The 24,631-nt window shown below is 47.3% G+C and overlaps 1 protein-coding gene across 2 annotated transcripts in view; it reads left to right on the forward strand.

Moving 5' to 3' along the window:
• Positions 1 to 271: 271 nt before the first annotated feature.
• The window catches only part of PNPLA8 (patatin like domain 8, phospholipase A2), a 295,777-nt gene continuing 271,417 nt past the window's right edge, over positions 272 to 24,631 (forward strand). The window contains exon 1 of one of the 2 annotated variants that reach the window (XM_086919430.1): positions 272 to 598. The gene's annotated coding sequence lies outside the window, so the exon portion shown is untranslated. The remainder of the gene's footprint in view (positions 599 to 24,631) is intronic. The other variant, XM_086919428.1, reaches the window with a different exon arrangement.

The raw sequence follows: 24,631 nt of genomic DNA on the forward strand, positions 1-24,631 counted from the left end.
CCTATACCTACTGAATGTGTCCATCTGTAATGCAACTGGTGCTCATGTATAGCGCTCTGATACCTTTGGGTCGAGGATCGCGCTATCCTTCTGCAAAAATATAAATAAATAAATATATAGCTATTAAAGTCTATACCAGAGGTCGAAAGCTCGACCTAAAAGTATATACTAAAGTAATGTGCACGGTCGATGCTCGACATAAAAAAAACAAGCTATCAGCCAATCCAATCCTGCTCTGTCCTCAGGTGACTGAATCACCTGTTAGGGAGTCAGCTAAACCCTGTTCGCTCCAAAGTGGACAGCACCACCCCTGAACACCTTCTGTAAGAGAACAGAGCATACAAGAGAGGCTGAGACCTCCACGGCAAATCAGCGCTACGAAATTATGCACGGCGCATAAGGATTGGCTGGCTAGGCCCCCAGTGCTCCAATCCTAGAGAATCTTTCAAACTTGCAGATTCGCCCATTTACGGACAACTCCCAGAATATCTTCAGCCATCGGATTGGTAACGCAACCCGGAAGCGCTAATATTGACAAATGACATGAACAACAACAGAAGAAGAACCTGATCCGAGGTTAATTCACGGGATGATCCTTGTAAGTAATTGACAGGCGATTAGCGTACCAGCTCCTCTGCCGTAATTTTAATGGGTACTCCTTTTAGCCGCGCGTTTGGCATTTTAATAAAATCTGCTTTAAAATTCTCAACGGTCCCAAGTGCCCCCAACGATTCACCACCAAGACCACACCTACTTTACTGGTCAGCAGTGCCATCTAGGAAGACTCAGTGAATGCCACGTTACTTATGTGTATGTTGCAACTAATAGTTGCAGATAGAGTTATTTCTCCATGACAAAAGCTCAGGGTGCTTGATGCTTATACATCGTTAATCAGACTCATTCTGTACCCTTTCCCGAAATGTCGTAGAGCCGAGCCTCTGCCAGTTTATGCCCGTGGAGGAAGTGCTGCTGCTGTAGAGTAAAGAAAGTTCACCCCTCTACGTACAGTGTTTTCTTCATTCGTTCGCGCCTCCCTGTTTACTGTAAATGCACCTTGGCCCTCCCAATGTCACCAAAAATGACATGGAACACAAATCCGGACAGAGGTTTACTGTTAGCATGTCATTCATACATCTTGACAGGCCCGGTTCTAGGGGGTGGGCCGGGTGGGCCGGGCCCACCCAAACTTTGGCCTGGCCCACCCAAACATAAACCTTGGCCCTGGCAGTGACGTCAGCAAGGCCAGCAGAATATGGCCACTGCAAGTTAAAACGTTCTTAGAACGTTATCTTTCTTTTTGCCGTTTCATTTTCCTGACCTTCTTCACCCCTTGAGCTGTTTGTTTATCCGATTGGGCTGTGACAGAGTTCGTAAGGAGCAGGTAAGAGAATGTGTGGCTATTGTGTGTTTTAAATCTGTGAGAAAGACATACTTAGAACGCCGTGTTTATTTCATTTACATCGTGTGTTTAAATCGTTGGTATCATTCATGAGTGGTTCTGCAAGGATGCAGTTCTTTTTTTGGTTTGTAGAATTTAAATGCAATAGAACTGTAGTTAACATGGATAGCTCAGTGGGTTACTGCCTTTGTCACAGAGATCCTTTGATTCAGAAGATACAATCCTAACATAGGACAGTGTGATCAAAGACTTGTATACAAACCAGAATGGTATAATAAGAATTTTTTTTTTGTATTGCTAGTTAGTTCGAATTTTCCCAGTATTTCATTATTCTAATGTTGCAATACAGAGTTTGGGCAGATATAATTTCTAATCAGTACAGCCAACCACTGGGGTATGCTTTAAATCCTGTGTTTGTGGTTCTCCACATCCAATCCTCTTAATACATATTGCCCAGCAGCATGGATGAGATGTGATTCCTACACCTGGTAATCCTCATTAGCTTATGTGCATTCCCTATAGGCTGATTTGGATACTTTTATGAATCATTGTGTCTGCATAATGTGTGTGTGATGTACAGTACTGTGATACCTTACACTACGAGTAGCGCTATACAAGAAATAAAATGCATATGAGAGAGGGGCTATGGAGTGATGATGGGCTCTGTTGAAGGGTGGCAATGAGGGAATCCGAGGGGAACATCATGAGGGGTGGAGATACGGAGTGATGAGCGGAACTGGTGAAAGGGTAGGAAGGGAGTCTGAGGAGGAGATCATGAGGGGGAGTTGCTTGGAGTGATGATGGGCACTGGTGGAGGGTGGTAGGGAGGGACTCTGAGGAGGCGGTCATGAGGGGGGTTGCTTTTGAGGGATGGGCACTGGTGGAGGGTGGTAGGGAGGGAGTCTGTCTAGGAGGTCATGAGGGGCACTGGTGGAGGGTGGAAGGGAGGGAGTCTGAGGAGGCGGTCATGAGGGGGGTTGCTTTGGAGTGATGGGCACTGGTGGAGGGTGGTAGGGAGGGAGTCTTAGGAGGAGGTCATGAGGCAGAGGAGCTTTGGAGTGATGAGGGGCACTGGTGAAGGGTGGTAGGGAGGGAGTCTGAAGAGGAGGTAATGGGGAGGGGCTATGGAGCGCGGAGGGGCACTGGTGGAGGGTGGTAGGGAGGGAGTCTGAGGAGGAGGTCATGAGGGGAAGAGGCTACGGAGAGATGAAGGCCAGTGTTGGAGGATGGCAATGAGGGAATCCGAGGAGGGGGAGGTCATGGGGAGGAGCTAATGAGAGATGAGGGGCACCAGTGGAGGGTGGTAGTGGGGGAGTCTGGGAGGAGGGTGGCAATGAGGGAATCTGATGAGGTCATGGGGGGGGTGCTTTGGACGATGAGGGACACTGGTGGAGGGTGGCAGTGAGGGACTCAGGAGGAGGTCAATGGGGGGAGGGGTTATGGAGCGATGAGGGGCACTGGTGGAGGGTATTTGTGTGGGAGTCTGAGGAGGTGGTCATGGGGAGGGGCTTTGGAGTGATGAGGGACACTGGTGGAGGGTGGTAGGGAAGGAGTCTGATGAGGAGGTCATGACTGAAAGGGGCTCAGGAGAGATGAAGTGCACTGTTGGAGGGTGGTAGTAAAGGTGTCTACCGAGTAAGAGGTCAGTGGTGGGACACCAATAAATACTTTCGTACCAGCGCTATAATAGACCCTGTAATGTTTTTGCTTATTTAATTAGCAGTTGGGTCATTAGGGCCACTGTGTAACATATTTTAAAGTGTGTGCTAATTATATTTACTCTTATATTCAGGGTTTTCAGTTGGAAGGTGATTTTACAAATCTTTTTAGTAGGATTATGGAGAATGAAACCAGGTGGTGCCTGATATGGGGCTGGGGACCAAGGTTAGCTGTGAGTTAAGGTGCACGGTAGAGAGACTGTAGAAAATTGATGATCAGGCCTGGAAGGGAGTGTACTGCAGAGTCTGGGGTCAGATGGAGGTATTATTGAAGAGAGATTCTCTCTGAAGGCTGGCAACGAGGCAGGCTGAGTAGTGTTACTTGCTTGATACTCCCACCTCAGAAACCTCCTCTGCCCATCAAAGGGACCTTACATGGGCAGAGTAGTAATCCCCTTCCTCTTTCAAGTGGATTACTACCTATTTAGAGTAGGAGGTAAATTGCAAGTGTTTTGTAACTTTAATTGTGGTCGCCAAATAATGATGCATGCAAATGCGGCTCGCTATTAGGAAGGGACGACCCTTGTTAATACCGTCTTGCACAATAGCGTTTGTACATGCGAGCAGGGCAGGGCCACATAGGCCCCTGGCTGGGTGGCATACTGACCAATCACAGTGCTGCTTAGAGCATTGTGATTGGCTTAGGGGAGAAAGCCTGGCTGCCTGCTTCCTGTTTTTTTTTAATGAATATTATTAAATTGAACCCCTCCCCACCAGACCTCTGTGCGCGACCCCTATTCCTCTCCCCCCACTCCCTCCCGCGAGTCGCGACTGCCGCAGTGGCCCACCCGAATGTACTCTTGGCCCACCCAAATAAAAATTCCTGGAGCCGGGCCTGCATCTTGAGTTGGGTATGTTCTAGCCGAATGCGGCCGCTGGTGATAACACAAGACCGCCATCTCCAGGTAGTTTAGGGCGAAGAGGGGGTTGTCCGCTGTCATGTATGTTAACTTTGGCTGCATTAAATCAGTCACTTCCCCGTACGTCTAGTATGTTGAGTTCATCGCAAAGGCAATGTCTGTAATGTGTTCGACCCATTAAAACGAAGCCAGTATTCTATGCATGATACCTTTTTTTAAATGATCTCCAATGCTGCGAGAAACTAACCAAAACAGTTCTTTCTTTAAGTAGTGTGCAGTCAGTTTGCTCCTTTCAGTAGTTCATCATGGTTATAGGTATATAAATGTATTTTAGAATCATTGTTATTTCATATGTTAGTTCACTGGAAGCAAAATGGAACATACAACCCTCAGGATGCATTACCCTGATAGTTTAACGCCCTGAATTGGTAAAATTATGTCCTTTTGACATGAAGTGATGTGGCAGCTCTAAGTTATTGTGAGCCTGATGAATATACTCAGTTATCTTTTTGTGCTTTGCCCCCCCTAGCAATACACCACTTTATTTCTTACACATTTTTGGTGTGACCTAGACACTGATTTAGCTGTCTTCACAGTCTCATTTTTGCTAAAAAAAATATCTATCTATACAGAAGGAAAGAGAATACATAATGGGTTACTGTGTGATATTGGCCTGTGTTGCTATCCAGGTGCTCTGGTGACGTTTATAAACCACAAGGCCGAAGGCTATGGAAATGTGGATAAAGTACACCAACAACGTTTAACTGATTACTTTCCTTTATTGCCGGAGCGCCGGGATTCGTGACCGTTACCCTAGCGGTCGGCGCCTCTCACAAGATGGCCGCCTTCCGCTTCCTACTTCTCATTTCCTGATCCGGGGACGGAACAACTAGAGCGTCACCACATATCTCCCCCCTTTATGCAATAACAAACAATATAACAATAAAGTCCTTACTTCCAGTTCATGTCAAAGTCCTTGAACTTCTCAGGTACCTTTACAGTTCTTCCCACTCTGGTTTTCACTACTTCCATACCTCCTTCTTCCAGTTCCTTTCTGTCCAGCCTTCCCCCAGTTCCTTCTCTCTCTCTGTCAATGACTTCCTCACTGCTCTCTTCCTTGCACCAGCTCCTCCTACCCTCGTTCGTACCTCCTTCTCCTTCACTGTCTTCCACTTGCTGCACTCCTCCTCCAACCTTCTCATTTCGCCTTCCACTACATTCTTCTTCACCCTCGTCTCCTACATACTCTGCGCCTTCTTCTGTTTCATTTCCCCACTTGATGATCTTGCTGCATTTTGCCATTCTGTCCTGTGACCACACTTTCCCATCACTGAGCAATGCAGATCGTGCGTAGGGCTCCAGTACTTGCAAGGGCGGTGAGAATTTACTCTCTCCCTTTTTCTTGAGGATAGCTAGCTTCACCCCTACCCAGTCGCCCTTCTCCAGTTCTGCACCTTGCACGTTGCGTCTTTTGTCGAAGTGTGTCGTGTATGTTTCTTGTGCTTTTTCCAGATTTCTTCTGACCACGGCTGGTGACCATTTGCTCTGCACCACTAGTTTTCTCCATGCTAAGTTGTCTCAAGTGAAGGCTTCTCTTCCTCTTAAAACTTTAAATGGGCTGTAACCCGTGCTCCCCTGGGTGATCCGATAGGCCCAGATCATCTTCTCCAGTTCTTTCTCCCAGTCCAATTCATCATTAATCGCCGCTTGGATGGTGCCCATGATCACTCGAATGAAACGCTCCACCCGACCGTTTCCTGCAGGGTGGTAGATGGGCGTGTTTTTGACTTCTATTCCATTCCTGGCTGTGAAGGCAATCCATTTAGCGGAGTTGAATTGCGGCCCATTATCGCACGTGATAATCTTTGGAATTCCTTCTCTGACAAATGTGGAGCGTAAGAAGTTCACCACTGCTTCCGTGTCTACATTCTCTGTCACCTCTACCTCCGGCCACTTGGAATATCTATCGATGAGAACCATGGCATACTTCTGTGTTCCTGCTTTGTTGAGGATGGGGCCCATAATGTCTACTGATAACATTTCCCACAGTCCATCTGGGACTGGGAATCTTCCCAACGGTGGTCTTGGCATGCTCTGTGACTTGTCTGCCCTGGCACATGATTCGCACTGCCGTACATATCGTTCTATCTGAGCATCAATGGCTGGCCACCAGTACGCTTGCCTAGCAAGGGCCTTGGTCTTTGTGATGCCCTGGTGCCCCTCATGCAGTAAAGACATCAAATGATCTAGTATGCCGCGTGGTGGGACCACTTTGTCACCTCTCAATAGGAATATTGGATTCTCTGCCAACGACAGTTCCTCTCTTACTTCCCAATATCTCCTAAGTTCTTCTTTGAGGTGCCTCTTTTCCGGCCACCCGTGGACCACGTACCCCTTGATGGCCTCCAAGTCGCCGTCCTCTTTATAGGCTTCTTCCCATTCCTGGGCACTGATTACGTTCTCTGTCTCCTGGATGGTGGCTACCACGTATCCTTCCCACCTATGTTTCTCGTGGTTATCTGCCTCTTCCATGGCTGCCGCTCTGCTAAGGAAGTCTGCCACTTTGTTTTGCGGCCCCGGGATGTGTTCCACTTCATACACGTAGTCTAAGTGTCATTTTCGCGATTCTAGGGGTCGCATGGGCGTGGCCACTGGAAGTCAGCACTTTGACTAAGGGCTTGTGGTCCGTCCTCACCAGGAATTTCGCTCCCCACAAGTACTGCCTGAATCTCTCCATGGCCCAAACTACCGCCAGCATTTCTTTTTCTATTGCGCTGAAATTTTCTTCGTTGGGCGCTAGTGACCTTGAGGCAAAGCTGACTGTCGACGTGTCACCATTCTCAGACTGCTGCATAAGTACCGCTCCCAAGCCACGGTCACTGGCATCTGTTGTTAGGATAGATGCTGCTGTTGGGTCAAATCCTTTCAGGGGAATGGTGGCACCCATTTCCCGTTTGAGGGTGTCGAATTCTGTCTGTTCATCCTGGCTCCATATGAACTTGTTCTTTTCTTTCAGTAGCTGGCGCAGGAGATGTGTTTTTGTAGCAAAGGGAGGAATGAACTTGCTGTAGTACTCGGCCATTCCCAGGAATGACCGAACAACCTCTTTCTTGCTCGGAGTGGGGGCTTCCAGAATGGCTTTCATGTTGGCCCTCTTTGGTTCTATCCCTTTTTCGCTCACCTCGTGACCCAGGTAGGTGACGGACTGCACTCCGAACTTGCATTTTGTCCACTCCGCCGTCAGTCCATTATCCTGTAATGTGCGCAGCACTTTGTGTAGTTTCTCGTTTTGGTTCTTCCCATGACTAAGATGTCGTCTTGGAAGAACTGTACATCCTCCACGTTCTTCAGAATCCTGTGCATCATCTTCTGAAAGACTGCCTCCCCTGTGGCCAGGCCAAACGGCATTCTCACGAACTCGTAGCAGCCGAAAGGCGTGATGAAAGACGTGAGGTGGCAACATGATGGATGCAGTTTCACTTGGTGGTAGGCTGACGACAAGTCCACTGTGGAAAACCACTTGATGTTTTTAGTCTTCGCCAGCATCTCATTTATGCGGGGCAGAGGGAATTTGTCGATCACTATGTTCTTGTTCAGTTCCCTGAGATCGATGCACAGCCGCACCTTGCCATTGGGTTTCTGGGCCACCACCAGAGGTGAAAGCCATTCTGCACTCTCTATGGCTCTGATCACTCCTTCTTTTTCTAGCCTGTCCAGCTCCTTCTGCACTGCTTCTCTGCAACGGAACGGGATGTTCCTCACCTTTATGAACTATGGGTTTTGCTCCTTCCTTCAGTTTTATGAGGTGCTTGTACTTTGATAGTTCTCCGATTTGTCCGTTGAAGACTTTAGGGTATGCCCTGTGCCATGACTCCGCATCATCTTTCTCTTCCATGTCCATTAGTAGTATTTTTTCAATGCCACCTGGGTTGAGTTGTATTCCCAACGCTCCTTGGTCCTTCCAGCTTAGCACTGAGGGGCCTTTCTCTGCGATGTATAGCTTGCAATTTGCGTGGCGGCCCCTGAACTCAAAAAGGAGGGGGCAGTATCCCAACATGGGAATCTTCTGTCCAGTGTATGTGACCGGTCTCAAGTCCATCGGACGTACTTCCTCCTCAATGTTGGAGACACATTTTTCCTCCCACACTCGTCTTTGTATGATGGAGATGGGAGCACCACTGTCCGCAATCATCTCTATGGGTATCCCCCCAATGTGCATGTCCAGTCTTGGCTTGTCTGACTCAGAACCATCCATCTCTAACACCTGAACATCGATGTAGAGGACCTCTTCTAGGTCGTCATCTTCCTCTTGGTTGTCCACATTCTCTTGTTGCTCTTGGTCGACATATCTGACCATCGCCCCTTTTGGCTTCCGGCAGCACACTTTCTCGTAGTGCCCGAACACGTTGCAGTATGAGCATCTCGCCCTGAACGCCGGACACGCTTTGTCATTTCCGAGATGCGATGCACTACCACACCTGTAGCTGCTCAGTCGTCCACCTTTGCTCGTTCTCTGGTCTGTTTGATTGGTTTGGGCTGGGCGTCGTCCATCTTGATTCTTCGTTTGGTCTCTCTGCTTCGGCCGTTCACCTCTCCCCGGCGTCATTATCTTGCACACTGTTTGCGTTCCCCGTTTCCTTCTTGGCAGCTTGTGCACATAGTTTGGATAATTCAGCCTTTTTAACCATCGCCCAGATTTCTTTTAGAGGGGCGTCCCCATTTACCCACAGTTTTTCTTGGACGTGGGTGCTGGATGTGTGCATGATGATTTGGTCCCTGATTAGGTCATCGTGTAGCGGGCCAAACTTACACGAGAGGGCTAACTTTTGTAGGGCCACAACATACTCATCCACCGACTCACCGCTCTTCTGCTTCCTTTGAAAGAAGTTGTATCTCTCTATGGCGACGCACACAACCGGCCTGTAATGTGCGTCAAAGTCTGCAATGGCGTGGCTGAAGACGTCTGTATCCGTGTCGTCCCTTACGCCTTTGACTATGGTATCGTATACTCTTATCCCTTCAGGGCCCAAGTTATGTAGCAGTATTTTCTTCCTTCTCTTGCTGGAGAACGGGGTATCACCTTCCTCCTCCAATGCATCAAGGTAGTTCAGGAAGTACCTCTTCCAGTCTTCCCACTGCATCTCCGGTTCTCCGCTCTTTGGTAGGAATGGCACCAGCTGAGTGAGGGAGGAGGACTGGGCTGCCATCTTGGGTACACCTTTCCGGTTGGCAGGGACTGGGATCGTCCGACTGGGTGGACTCCCCAGCGTAGGCTGCTCGGCTGCGTCCTCTTCGCCGCGATCAACGTCGCTATCTTCACCTCTTTCCACTTCAGAGGGACCAGGTAAAGCCTGCAGTTTGCTTCCCTTGGCTGGGTCTGAAGAGCCAGGCACCTCTTTGCCCGATCACCGCTCTGCCAGCTTGCCGGGCACACCTTCGCTTATGCCTGGGGTGAGGCGCACCACTGAGTAGGGCTAGGCGTCTCCTGCTTGCGCCCTCTATGCTGCACTGTGCCTGAGCTTGCCTGGTAAAACCTTTGCTACAGCCAGGGGTGAGGTGCACCATTGAACAGGGCTCTGTGTCTCCCACTAGTGCCCAATATGCTGCACTGCGCTAATTGCTTCCTCCAGGCCTTTCCCCCTAGGTAGGGTATAAACAGCTTACTTCCAGGACTTTGGTGCCTTGCTGGAGCGCTGGCGCCGTTTCGCGCTCTTTTCCTGGTACTCGTCGGGACCTCTGCCACGCTCCGGCGTTTCTTTCCGCTGGTGTTGCTGCAATGTGTCGCTGGTGGTGCGCGGGGTTCACAGACCATGCCTCGTCGCCATTATGGAAATGTGGATAAAGTACACCAACAACGTTTAACTGATTACTTTCCTTTATTGCCGGAGCGCCGAGATTCGTGACCGTTACCCTAGCGGTCGGCGCCTCTCACAAGATGGCCGCCTTCCGCTTCCTGCTTCTCATTTTCTGTTCCGGGGACGGAACAACTAGAGCGTCACCACAAAGGCCGATTGGTTTATCAACCTTGTGGCATCCTCTCCAGCCTGGGTACCCACCAATGACTACGCCACCCATGGAGCGTGGTATTTCATGTCTTTATTCGTCTGTGTGTAACCGCAAACTTAGCATTTTAAACCTGCGTTTACTAGACTACACTCTAACACTTACGTCACAGTTCTTGGAGTCAAGGGTTCAGTCCTTGCTAACTCGCATGACCCTACAAACGTAACCTGAACTCTCAGATTGCAATATAGGACCATATTAGACGTTATTCATTGTGCATTTTTATTATGTCATTCATTTGGTTTTACTGCACTTAAGATGTTTTTGGAACATTTGAGCATCATCGGTACAATATAGAACAGTGTAACTTTTTGCTGATGAGATTCTGTATTAGCAGTGTTTATTTTCACAGACTGGGAAGGATTAATTTGAAGATGATAACATCAAGGATTGACCTGCCGTTGTGGGCTCGTCTGGTGTGCTAATTAATGGTCTGAGAGTAACACTGTCATTGTAAAAGTGTGTGATTTTGTTTTTAACTGGCGTCTAAAAAAAGGAAATGCTGCATTAACCATCCATTACATTTTTGGTAATTTGTTTATGGAAGCTACATATATTCGGCAAGTGAGTTCAGCACTGTGAATTATAGGAAATGATCCACAGTTAAGATCTCTTTCTGTGAAATATCAGCTTTGAACCACTGGAAGCATTCAATAAGAAGGCTTACTCATGTAAAATATATTTATGAAATTGGTCTGTTCAGGTGTCATTCCCATTTTGCTACTACCCATCAGAGACTACAGAGTGGTATACTGGGTCAGCACTTTTCAGACAATGCCCTTCTTCACTATGAGTGACGGCTTTTTGCACTTGCACTTGGTCACATATGTCTAACAAGGAGTTAACCTCAGCACCAGATCTGGTAGGCCAATCTCTGCTGTAATTATTTTTGTTTAATTTATTTTTGCAGTGGGTAATTTTGAAGTACTTTTTAAGTCTTGCCTCCAAACAGCTTTCAGTTGTCAGTTGTAGAAAGACCAATTGCGTAAAGTACCAATAATTAGTGTGTGCCTTTGGTCAGACGATTGCTTTCTTGCCACTCTCATTTGCTTGTACCTTATTTGTGGCTTTCTTTCTTGTGTGTGCTCCTCCTGTGGAGCATAGCTCATTTACTATCCTTTTGATTGGGCAACTTGTATATACCCACAGCATACATTAGAGGTCCATTTTGTTTAGCTTCTTGCTACAGGCACTGATGAGTTCAGTACGTTCCATGACCTTGCATATCCTGGATGGATACAGTACAGTTGGCATTCCAGTATGTCTGCAGTCATGTGGTTCATATGTTTCCATGTGTGTGCACAGAGACCTATACCTTTTCCTGACAGCTTGAGGTCCAGGACCTATCGAGAGGCCAGATAGTTGGGCAAGTATACTGGCCTGTGGCGGTAAGGTTATGATTGGTGAGCATAGTTTTCGGTCCTTAGCGGGCATCACCATTCTCAAATGGGGACACCTTAGGGGGAGACAGAGGGTCTCTCATAGAACTCCAGGGGCAGTTACAGCCTGTAGGCTGAAAGGGTGCGGGTGCAGGGAGGTCTCGCTTCCAGTATGCTGGTTTGCCACCCCCGCACGCAGATGCGCCCTAGGGCACAAGGATGCATATTTGCAGTGGCCCGTCCCATTTATGGATTTAAGGTTCAGGGCATAGTGGGGTCCCGGGGGATGTATCCACCCGGTATGTTGGGCCCCCTATGCTCCGTCACTCCGGTAGGAGTTTTGGGACTTAGATTTACGGGGATCCGGTGCCGCCAGTCATTGACTTTGCCGTAGGCTCTAACAGTGATACGCAGAAAGAAAATTATATTATTCTCTTAGATTACTATAGGAATGGCTATGTATTAGAAACATATTTAGGTTAGCCAATTGACATTTTGCACCTATCAATGGATTGGACTTTCTGCGTATTGTACATAATGTAAATAATAATAATATTAATGTTTTATTAAATTTGTAATAAAATACTTTACTACCCTTAATCCAAACAGTTGTGGTTGTTGAATTGCTTGCCTTGGGGGGGGGGGGGGGGTGGGGAGGAAGGGAGGGTTCACACCCCAAGGGTCTTTAAAGTAATATGAGGAGGGGGATTAGGCAGTACAAGTCCATATTGGAAAGGCAGGCTCGGCCTCGAGTGTGCCGCCATTGAGGCGGTCACGCTGGTCCCCCGCACTCAGGGGAGGTGCGGGTCTCCACGCACATCGGTGATGTGGCCTTCGACCTCCTCGCTCAGCCAATCAATTTGCAGGGGGCCGCATGAACAGGAAGCACTTGCTAGTGCTTCCGGTTTCACGCGTCACTCCAACGTTGGGCAGGCTGGCCTAAACCGGCTTGCCCGGGAATACATTTTAAAATGGTAGGGAAGTTGAGCAGGCATTCTCCTTTTTCTCCGCTCCCCAGCCGGTTGGTCATCAGACGGGTCAGGGCCTCAGGAGGCCCTTAACAAATCTTTTACCCACAACCTGCTATAACTGGTGCAATGTAACCTTCTCCATTGTCAGGCAGTACTGTAACATGGTCCCAAAAGCTGTTACTTTCTCTAAAGGTAACTGTGACACACCCTGCACTGAATCCAATTCTATCCCCAGAAATGCAATATCTGTGTTTGGCCCTACCGCTTTTTCTTGTGCCAATGGTACGCCTAACTCCCATATGATTGTGCAAAACTCCTGCAGTGCTAACTTACAGTCTATTGATCCTGGTGCTCCCAGGAACAGAAAATCATCCAGATAGTGGAATACCAACTGGTGCCCTGTCGCTCGCTTGAAAACCCACTCCAAAAAGGAACTACATTTCTCAACATAGGCGCAAGAAACAGAACAGCCCATTGTCATACTCTTGTCTACGTAGTACTTCCGCTTGAATTGGAAACGCAACAGATGAAAGTCCGGCGGGTGCACTGGCAGCAAACGGAAAGCTGACTCAATATCTGATTTTGCCAGCAATGCGCCCTGCCCCAACCCCCTGATAATCTCAACTGTCTGATCAAAAGAAGCATGTCTAACACTGCATAAACCAACGTCAATGGCATTGTTCAGGGACTGTCCTTTGGGGGCCGATAGATTATGAATCAATCGGAATTCCCCTTGCTCTTTCTTGGGAACCACCCCTAGTGGGGAGCAGATAAAGTTTTCCATTAGGGAATACTCAAATGGGCCTGCTACTCTCCCCAGTCTAACCTCTTTGTCAATTTGTGCAGCTGCAACCCCTCATTAGTCCTGACTGATAATTGATTTTGGCAGTGTGACACCACGATGTAGCCAGGTGTGGGTATCAAGAAACCATCCATGAAGCCTTCCCTTAGAATTCTAGCAGAGTCTGGTCAGTTGTAGCTATTCAACCAAGGTATCATGGCACTCGTGCTTATGGGCGATCTGGCCTTAGTGACGGACACACTCTCAATCCTGCTTCTTGCCTCCCTTATCTCTTGTTTTCTTAAAACTTTTAGATTTAGGATGTGATGAATTGCCACAGAATGAACAGGCATGTTCAAATTTACATGTCCCAGCTGCTCTGGTACACGCTCACTGGTTGAATTCCCAACAAGCCCCCTTTTTTTCCCACCTCCCCCCGAATTCCCTGGGGGGGCCTGAACGAAAGGACTGTCCCCGAAAGGTGTCCTGAGATTGTCCATCGGTCGTTGTCAGAGGGCCCTTGAGTTAGATGATTTAAGTGTATGATCATGTCTGTCTGGTTCCAGCCTAGGGTAGGATAGCATACCTTCGCTCTCCTAAATTCCTTGTCATACTCCTTCCACCGACTTCCCCCATATTTATCATGGGCTCACTTAATCCTTTTTTGGTAACCAGCAATTTCCGAACCCAAGGCTTGGAAACGCTCACACATGATTGACATATAAGTTGTGATACCTTTTATCCAGTTTGCTAAAGTTTCCTCCACCCTGTATTTTAATATTGTGTTAGCCCATTTCCTAGGGTGAGCCCATTCTTTATTCTTTTTGGCTTCCTCCCTCAATACCTCATCTATTAACAGGAAAAACATATTCACATACGTGCCCTTTTTCCTTTGTCTCCTGGGACAAATGTTGCCCCAATTGCTCCCTAGATGAGAGCATTTCACCCAAACCCAAGGGCGGCATGGTCTTTGTTATACCTGATGCTGCCGGCTCCGCCGGTCTTGCTGCTCCTGGATCTGTTGGTGTGATTACTGGTGGCTGAACTCCACCATTCCCTGTTGGCATTGTGCTCCCGGGCACTGCACCCTCTGCCGGTGCTGCTGGCCCATCCTTAGGTTGAACCTTTTCAAGTTGCGCCATTATCTGTCTGACCTTTGCCATCACGTCCCCCCGCTACCTGAAATTTCTGCTGCTGGGGTCCAGTTCCCTATTTTTTCCAACCAGGGGATTACCGCCGGACAGATTGGACACTAAATCGGGCTGGCCTGGCGTATTGCCAGCTGGGCCCCCTGTCAGAGGGACAGGCGGGGCCTGTGGGGTGCCCCCCCCATTCCCGGCGCCCGTCGGTGGGAAGTATGGGTGCCCTCCATGACCTCTGAGATCGGTATGGGGTCCCTTGGCTGAGGCACCACCCCCGCAAGGGCTGCCCCTTCCTGTCCAGCACTCTCCATAGGTGCTGGTGCCCCACGCCCCCCCTCTTTCCTGGGTCTACTTCTCTTGGGTAACTGGGGAAAAGCTGACTTAGGGGCCACCCTTGTTTGCCTGGGCCTACCCTCTACCCCTTCAGGCCCATCCACTTTTCCCTTTATTCAGTTAAGGCCTGACCCATATCTTCAATTTTTCACATCATTGTCTGCATAAATGCATCCATGCGTGAACGCTGGTCTTTCCGCTTTACCTTAGGGGCCATTGTGTACAAAATGTATTACCAGCCCCATCTTGCACAGGTCTACGACACTGCCCAAACTCTTACCTGGAAGTAGTAGCAGTCACCAGCCTGACACAGCACCCACGCAACCAGAGCCACGCCCACCAGCTAGTCTAGTGAGTAGTGGCTCCCAGAAGCGGTGGTAGTGCAGGCCCGCCGGTGCTGCCCAACCGATCAATCCCATGTCCTTCCACCGTCAAATGTAGTGCTGCCTTTATGTGTGATACCGTTCAGGAAAATACCTGTAGTGGGACAATTAAGAATTCCCAGAAAAAAACTGCTTCTATTAAATCCTCCACAATTTTTCGATGCTGATCCCTTTCATGTAGCACCAGTAGGGTAAAAAACATACAGGGGAGAACAATGCTCTTTCTGACCTCCTGACCAGCTGACTTTTGGCTGAATCTGCTATTCCCCACTGCACCTGTATGTAAAACAAAAGAAACACCTTTGTTATTGCGCTGCTCCCGGTGCCACGTAAGCACCAACTAGCGTCCTCTGGGCTGAATATCCTGCGCGCCAAATTGCCACTCGAGTTTGCGAGGGAAAGACACAACTGATCACCACAAGCGCGTTATATTTAAAATTGCGCGCCCGATGCACACCTCTGTCACTTGCTAATCCTGCTAACAACAGCTGATTTCACAAGAATCGCCTTTCCCTTGCATACAGATGCAAGTAAGCACAAAATGCGCACAATCTCGCTGGCCCTATTGCTACCGCTCAGCAAATATTGCCCTTAAACCGCTCGGCCATGCTAGCACATGCTGATGCTGCCACTCCGTTTTTAAACAAATGATGCCAAAGGCCTGCGGCTCCCTAGTGGGTGCGACCACGCTACCTCCCCAGCCGTTCAAAACAGCTGATGGCCTTCGTTGGTAACCCGTGTTTGCTCGGCCTCTGCTTGGCACCCGTCTCGAAGACAGCTGGTTCCTCCGGCTTCCGACTCCCGTGTTTGCACTCGCCACTCTCCTACAAACGAAAATCCCTGCAAAAAGAGAAAAAGATTTGTTAAGGGCTTTCAGAGGCCCTGACCCGTCCCCTGACCAACCGGCTGGGGAGCGGAGCAAAAGGAGAGTGCCTGTTCTGCCGTGCAAGCCGGTTTAGGCTGGACTCTTGACGTTGGAGTGACACGCTTAACCGGAAGCACTAACAAGGGCTTCCGGTTCACACGCCCCCCTGAAAATTGATTGGCTGACTGAGGGGGAGGTCGGACGCCACGTCACCGATGTGCGCAGCGACCCCAACCACCCCCGAGTGCGGTGGTGTGGCGCGACTGCCATAATGGCGGCGCTCTCAAGGCTGAGCCTACATTTCCAAGGACCTATCCTGTGAACTAGAGGGGTGAACCAAGCTTGCCCTCATAGTAAACTGTCGACTACTGTTTGTACTCTCAGTTCATCACATAAAGAGGGGTGGTAGCATATTGTGTTTGAGAATGTGTAATGTAACCATAATGTTTTTTTCTGCATCAAGGAGGGAGTGGCCTACTGACCTCTCTTGAGTAAAGTTCTGATGTTATATGCAACCCAACCTCTTCCGTGTGTATGTCAAATGTGTGTACTAGTACTGTAAACATTTGATACATGTATGGTAGTCAGATTCTGCCGTATGGGAGTCAGAGTACCATTATCACCATTGGCAGGGTTGGTATCTCTGTTCGACAATCCTCAAGCCAATCCAAGAAGTACGAATGGATTTAAGTCCGGTCTCTCTCCGTACCACATTTTACAGACCTTAGCTCTAGCTCTGAACTGGCGAAAATGGAGGACTACACTCTAACGGAAGGGATATTGCTAAACAAATGGAAAAGAATGAAGAACTGATGGCGCATATGAAAAAAACAAGCGCCATGGAGATGGATCCGGATTTGGGCCTTACCAGCCTATTAGACAGTAGTTTAGCCAAGGTTTTAGGCTCTGCGTTCAACAATGAAATCGGTCTATAGGAGGCGCAGGCAGTTTTAGGCTTACCCACCTTATGGATCACCACCACAGTAGCGATTCTCTGGTCCAAGGGTAGGGTACCACTCTCGCGAGCCTCAGTAAACATGCCGTTAAGATATGGGGCAAGCTAGTCAGGTCTGAGCTTATAGATTTCAATAGGAATCCCGTTAGGCCCCAACGCTTTCCCTGATTTTAAAGAGCGGATAGCTTGGGCCATTTCAACAGGGTTGAAGGTGCTATCCATGAAGTTGCGGTCCTCATCGGACAGGCAGGGGAGTTGTATATCTCTAAGCAACAAATGGGAATCTTCCTCCGGTCTATCCGAAACCGAGGTATGAACCGTTTGAAAGTGTGTCGCAAAGCTATCAACTATGGCTTGCGGATCGGTAAGTGTGATGCCATCATCTGTGACAATATCAGGGACTACCCGAGAAGCCCAATCGTTTTTATCCAGTCAGGCAATGAGTTTCCCTGCCTTATCTCGAGGTCATAAAGTCTGCACTGTTGCTCTCTGCCAAGCGCCCTTGCCCTGTCCGTAACTAAAGATCTGTAATCATGGTGTTTAAGACTTAATAGATGCAAACCAGCCTGTGTCACCCCATCCTCTAGTTCCTCCTTCAACAGCTTTATATTGTTTTCAATAGCCGCCACCTCCTTGTTCCTCTCCTTCCTGGCACCAGCGATCGGTGAGAGCGCTTGACCCCTAACAACGGTTTTGAAGGCTTCCCAAAGGGACACAGAAGAAGTAACAGATCCTACATTATCAACAAAATAACACTCAAGAGCCTGGACAAAGTCCTTAAGAAGCTTGGGGTCTCGGATATACCATGGGTTAATGGGGGCTACTTTACCTGCCGAACCCGGCGTAATACAAAGTCGAAACCAGAGAGGTGAGTGATCGGATGTACCCCGGGCGAGATGGGCCGCCTCAATGAAATAAGAAGCCTGTGTCGCCGGACCAGACAATAGTCCAAGCGAGAGAGGCTTCTGTGAGCTCCATCATGATTAGTATATTGCTTCTGATCAGGGTGGAGCAATCTCCATCCATCAACCAGACCCATGGCGTTCAGAAAGTCAGGCAGCCACTCGACGTTACATCCCAGATCACGTGGGGGATGCCTGTCCATAGTCCCGGACATCACTGTGTTCAAGTCACCCCCCAGTACCAGCAGTCCAGAAGGCAAATCAAGCAGAAGTTTACATAGCGTGGCAAAGGAAGAGGACTGTAAGCCTGGGGGGATATAAACAGATATAAGAGTAAGAATGTGCCCCTCCCATCGACCTGTGATGCCTATGGATCTGCCTCTGTCGTCCTCCCAAACTGAATCCACAGCCAGTGGAAGTGCCCTTCGAGCCAGAATGCCCACCCCCGTGAGCCTGAGGAGAACCCCGCGTGTGCCAACAGTGTGTTACCCATTCTATGTAGAGCTATACATGTGTTACCAATTAAATGAGTTTCCTGAAGCAGCACCACATCGGGTGCATGGCGTTTAAGGTACTGCAAAACCACTCTACGTTTTATCCGGTCTCCCAACCCATTCACGTTCCAGCTTAAAACCGTCAGTTCCTTACCCCTCATCATCCTAAGTGAAGGAAAGTCGACAATACTCTGCATTTTTCAAAACGAACCCAGATAGTACAATGATGCTAAAAACCAAATAACAAACAAAGGAAACAAACCACACTCCCCAACTACCCCCCACCCCTTTGCCGTGCCCACTAGGCTTCAAACTGCCCATTGAAAAAGCAGAGTGCCTGTCGCCCTAAATATTCAAAAGAAGGTAATGAGGGGAAAGTCACCGGAGTCCCCGGTCGGGCCCCACTAAACACAACATTGCATGAGCCCGCAATGCACACTTATCACCAAGAAATTGACACACTCCGTCACCAGTTCCAACACAGCTCCCTCTCCCCCACCCCGGCACATGCAGTTGAATCTCCAAGTGAAGGAATCATGACTCAACACCCTCCTCCTGCCCCTTGGACCCATGGTCCGGAGGGCCCAGATTTTCAAGCCACTCAGCAGCTGCCTCTGGCTGATCAAAGAACCACACCTTATCATTAACCACCACTCTGAGACGACCGGGCGATAGCATTGAGTACTTTAAGCCTCGCTCTCGAAGGTCCCGTTTCACAGATAGAAAGCTCTTTCGCTGTCTCTGCACCCTCTGTGTGAAATCTGGAAAAAAGGAGATTGCAGCATTTTCAGATTTGAGGGGGGCATTAGTTCTCGAGCACTGAAAGATGGCGTCCCTGTCGCTAAAATTGAGGACTCTGGCCAGCATGGGCCGCGGGGTGGCACCTGGCCGAGGGCGACACCCGGGGACCCTGTGAGCCCGTTCGATAACGAAGAATTTACACAGGCCCCTCGGCTGGAGAGGCTTAAGAATCAAATCCTGTACGAACAGGTCCGGGGCAGGGCCCTCCAATTTTTCCGCAACACCTATAATGCGCAGGTTGTTGCGGCGGACCTTAAGTTCAAACATTTTCCGGGAGTCTCGCATTTCTCCGACCTCCTTCTGCAAGTGAGAGACATCCTCTACAAGACTGGCGGTGGTGAGTTCCACCTGTTTCACTTTTTCGTTCAACTTCCCCATATCTGCACGGCTATGGTTGATGTCTATACCCATTGAGTCCATTTTGTGTTCTAAAGAGGTCTTTACTCCAGAAATGGCGTCCATAACATCTTTGAGGGACTGTTCCGGGCTGTCCCCAGCCTATGCCCCTCCTGATTAGTCTTCCAATAATCGTCCCTTAGTTGCATCTTTGGAGACAGTATATTTGTCCAGCTTGTTCGATTGGATTGACTTCGGTCCCCTGGTGCAGGTTGTTTTGTTCCGCTCCATGGTGCGACCGATCACCAACCGGGCACTCTGAGTTGCCCAGTAGGGGAAAGTTCAGAAAGTTAGAAATAAGTGGCTTGGAGGTAAGGGGGACTGCGCACTGGCACTTATAGGCCCTCAAGAGTAGGCCCAATCACTGTTGCACGGGGGTACCATCAAAAAGATGGCCGGCGGACATTAAAAATCCATGCCCCTCCGCTCCCCAGGACAGCAGCGATATTTATGTCGAGCAAACTGAACAGCACTATCGCACTCTGTGCCCCAGGTTCTGATACGGGACGCACGGGTGATCGCCGGGGAAGGGATAACGGTCGCCAAAGACACGGATTATGGGCCCTGTACTCCACCCAAAATGGCCGCTCCAGGACAAAGGAAAATGCTGAGTCACAAATATGAGGAGGGGGAAGGGAGAGGAAATTGATCCGTCTCAGCCATTTAAGCACCGTTGGGAATAGCAGTGATGTACCGGGGTTAAACCGGAGGGAAGTGACTCATCCTGGCAAGCTGTTTTCATGCAAGGCCACAGTTCCGACGCCCGCCACGGGCCGATGGTCCGGAGTGATTCGGTGAGCGAGTAGCCCACAATGCCTTTGGCTCCGACAATAGCGTACCATCCGGGTCGTCCACAGATATACGGTGGAGTCCGGGGGGTGACTGCGACAATGTCAGGACCAGCTCACGGCCCACTGTCGCTCTTCTCCGGGCCTGGTCCCGCCCCACTGGCCGACCGGAAGTCCCCTGGAGCTCGGATTAGCACATCGCTGCGAGTCCCGGCTTAGGGGCCCGCCTGCTGTCGATGATATCTTGGCGACACCGTGGCTCTAACGATCGCAAGTCGCCCCCAGTTTATCTGCAGCGGTTCCCACACCTGGACAGCTTCAAGGGAGACACTGCGGACCCAGGATAAGTATGTCAGGATCGTTGTGGGGCTCACCGATCACGGAGCTCCGAGACTACGAGGCCATCTCGGTTCGGTCTTGGCCACGCCCCCTTAAACAATTTTTAATATATATTAGAGCAGTATTGTTCGATTTAATATGTATGTTCTGAGCACTTGCACTTTCTCGACCTTTCAGTCTCAAAGTTAAGGAACAGTAGAAGCTGATTTACTATGTATGCAACTGAGCACGTGCACTATTACAAACTTTTTTGCTGCTAGTTACGTGTCCTATATGATCTCTTGCACCTTACTAAACCCTTGTTTTGCTGCTAATTATCGTGCGCTTCATGCTGAAAATGGCCCTTTAAAGTATTTAAATACTCTTGCACTGCTATTATGCTGCTGGTTATATTGTACTGTTTAGTGAATAGACAAATGATTGTTTTTCACCACATGGTTACTCTGTTCGTTATCTAGTACTGTATAGCGAATTGTCAAATCCTTGAATTTTTTAATAAGGTTTTAATTTAGATGGTTTTATGATAATATTAGATTATAATTCCATATAAATCCGTAAGTATTCATCCATGGTAATCTGACTATTTATGGTTCACTCCTCTTGGTGCTCGAAAATGTATCGAATGGCTACTACTGATATGCTCATTTGTGTTTTTATATAACATGTTATGATGAATTTAGTATTTGAAATTTTTATGGAGTGTAATGTTGCTCTTAAGACGTACTTTTATGTGGAATTCTTTGGAATTCCAAATCATAATAAATACATTGAATTGTATTGATTAATTATGTGATACTTTTCCTCTTCATGTTTATGTTTTGTAAATAGAATAAAGATGAAATGAAATTTTTGTGTAGTATGTAGTTTTGCTAGGAGATTAAAAGTTCTTTATTTTCGAAAAAAATAAGCACTGGAATGGACAGTATGTTATTGTGTCTGTTGCTTGATTGTTGAGGTCTGAGCTCTTGCCCTAACAGTACCCTTACAGGCCTGTGAGTGTTAACCCTCCTGTGCGGAAACGGCTGTACTTTGCCCAGTTTGCAGAGACCTAGAAGGAGAGGACACAAGGCCCTTAAGCACTACATTTAACGTGCAGTAGCCCCTATCTGTCTTGTATCCCCGAACGGGTTCTGAAAACGATCTTTATTTTACATGATTAATGTTTTCAAATGTGCATGGCACCTGTGGTGACCGAGCTGATCAATCGTGGGTCTCGATACTTGAAACTTCAGGCTATAGGTTTTACCCTTTGCCCTTGTGTGACAGAGTGGTGCAGAGTAAACTTAAGTCTGACTAAGAGATTGGAGCGTATGCCCTTTGTCATTTGTGACACTAACCGCAATGATGACTATGAAGGTGTTTTGACTTCCAGAAGGAATTACAAGATTTTCAACAATTTGCAATGGATTTGTCCAACTAGAGGGAACGTTTAAATACACAGAGAATAAAGCTTTTGTGGCTAGACCAAGAAGACAGGCGTTGGGTGTAGTAAGTGATCTTTGTTTTATTGTATTTCATGTGGATTGGGATGCGGCAGAAGCTGTAGAATGTTTGGGTTTGAAACCTAGGAGGTTGGGAGAAACGGTTAAGACTCGACTGAGGATCAATAGGCTTTTTGTTAGCGGTTATGCATTTGTAAATCTATGATAAGCTTCTACAAGTTTTAAATCTTTTGTGGACCCCATTTCTGTCATCACATTTGCAATGATTGAATCACTCCGTGTCACGATCCTGATGGATTTTCTGCACTGCTGTCTCGTAGCTGAGGTGTCCATGAAGATTCTAAGACAACAGCTTTCGTTGTTGTTGTGCATGTCATGTGAGTAACATTTTTGGACTACTCATGCTCATTGCACAACGTCACTTACTGACGAAGCCAGGTACACAGGTCATCGATTTGAATTGACTGGGCATCAACCTGAGATGCAAAGGCTATATGTTTGAGGTATATGCACATGCTCTAAGCACTGACGTTCAAGTCAGGGAAGGTCAGGTTGGGCCTCCATGTCCGAATGTGCACTGCCAGCGGTAGATTCCTTCCTCACATGATCAATGACGATCCCAGCAAGCAAGGACAGGTTGCATGAAGCTACTTGAACTCGTACAGTAAATCAGTGGACACTCTCTTTGAAGAAGCACTGCAAACATCACTATAGGAAAGATTGTGTTTTTATTTCAGTTTTTGCATTTTGAAGAAAGAAATGTATAAATTCTAAGTAGTTATGTTTGCTTATTCTTCGGCTTTGTACTTTTCGAGGTACTCTTGATTTTCATGATTCGTTCTCTAATTGAATAGGCATGCTTGTATTATTTTAGTAAAGTGTGTATTGAAAAGTTATGGGCAGATCATTCTACTACAGACATACCGCTTTTGGATTCCTCTCTTTTCACCAGCTAACTGCTGTTCTGTTAACGTTTTGCCATCTTATTTGTTTGTATATATTTTGAGGAATTTCTGTTTACATTTCTGTGAACCTGCAGTATATCTTCCAAATCCAGGTATCCCCATCGTTTGATGGAAGCAATGTTATAAGAGTTTTGAGAGCTATCTGATAACAATGTATGACAAAAAGTTTGAAAAAGAATGGACACATGTTTTTCTCTAAAGCAGGTGAGATGCTGAGGTGCAACATATTATTGACCATCTTCCCGAGATTGAATTTGATTCTGAGGACTTTGGGCGATGTATTGGCTACAAGGAAGCAAAACAGAGGCTATACCTGCACTTTCATAAGGTTCCAACATTGATGTAGAAAGTCATTGTTTTTTCACAAGAGGACATTTGGCTCTTGAGACGATTGATAGCTAGGTGGCTGAACTTGGCGTTTTTGCCTCCTTCTGTGAATTCATCGACTCAGTCAGTTAGTATCAGTGAGATCAGATTGTAGTGGTCTTACACGAAAAAAGCACAAGAAAATTTATGGAGTAGGAATTCAACTCTTTCAGAAACTATTGACATAACGAAAGGCATTGAGTGCCCGTTAGCTATTAGATAACTAAAACGTGATTTGTCGGGAGCTGCCCTCAATTGGGCTTGTATACAATACTTCTAAGCAAATTCCAAGTAAAGAGAAATATAATCGAACTGTGAATTCTAACAAAAAACAGGGTTGTTTTAGATATGGGTCTTGCTACCATTGAGCCAATATCCAGCAAGGTATAAATCTTGCAACAAGTGCAGGAAAGTGGGTCACTTTTTAAAGTTTTGTAAGAGTTATAACAAAACTATGCAAATTATATAGTTACAAACTAACACTCTTGTGCAGGATATGGAAAATGTAAATTGGTTCTTGCAGTTTATACAGGAGGCAGTAAGAAAAGCCATCCTTATTGTGAAATGATAAACTAAACTAGAAATTGCAGCGGAGTCCATATCGCCAATTATTTTAATTTTTGACCAATTGTGTGCTAAGGAATAGCCTTAGATCCTTTAGATGTTAATCCTTTGCAATTTGGAGGATGTAGAATTGATCTGTTGGGATATTATGGAAGGAAGTTATGTTTAACGGTCACAATATTTTCACCAAAGTGTATGTCACTGAGAGAGGGTGTATCATATACTGTAGAGATTAAAGATTCTTTGGGAAGGTGTTGAGATCATGCACATCTTCTTTTTTTATTATATGCTCTGAAGAGTCTCCGTTTGCAGGACATTTTGGGTTCTCACAAAGAGTTATTAGATAACATGTAGAGGTGTTTGAACGATTTTACACCCAAGAATGTGCACAATAATTCTGCTATAACCGTACATCACAAGTTGAGAATTGTTCCTTAGAACATCAGATCACAATTGCAGGAATGTTTGTCAGTTAGGAAAAGATGGCACTAAAGAACAAGTTATTTTTTCTAAATGAGTTTTGCCTTATAGTTCTGGCCAAAAATAATTTGTTTTTGTGTCGATCTCAAGTCTCTAGATAAAAAAAACATACTATCTAACTGTCATCCTTTACCTAAAAAGTATTTGAACTGCTGGTAAAAGCTTGCTTCTATTCAACCATCAGTCTAAGATCAGCATTCCATCAAATTGAGTTATGTGAGGAGTCAAGATCATTGACTACTTTT

This window comes from Lissotriton vulgaris, chromosome 1_1 (assembly GCF_964263255.1).
Source record: "Lissotriton vulgaris chromosome 1_1, aLisVul1.2, whole genome shotgun sequence".
In the NCBI taxonomy this organism is placed as follows: Eukaryota; Metazoa; Chordata; class Amphibia; order Caudata; family Salamandridae; genus Lissotriton; species Lissotriton vulgaris.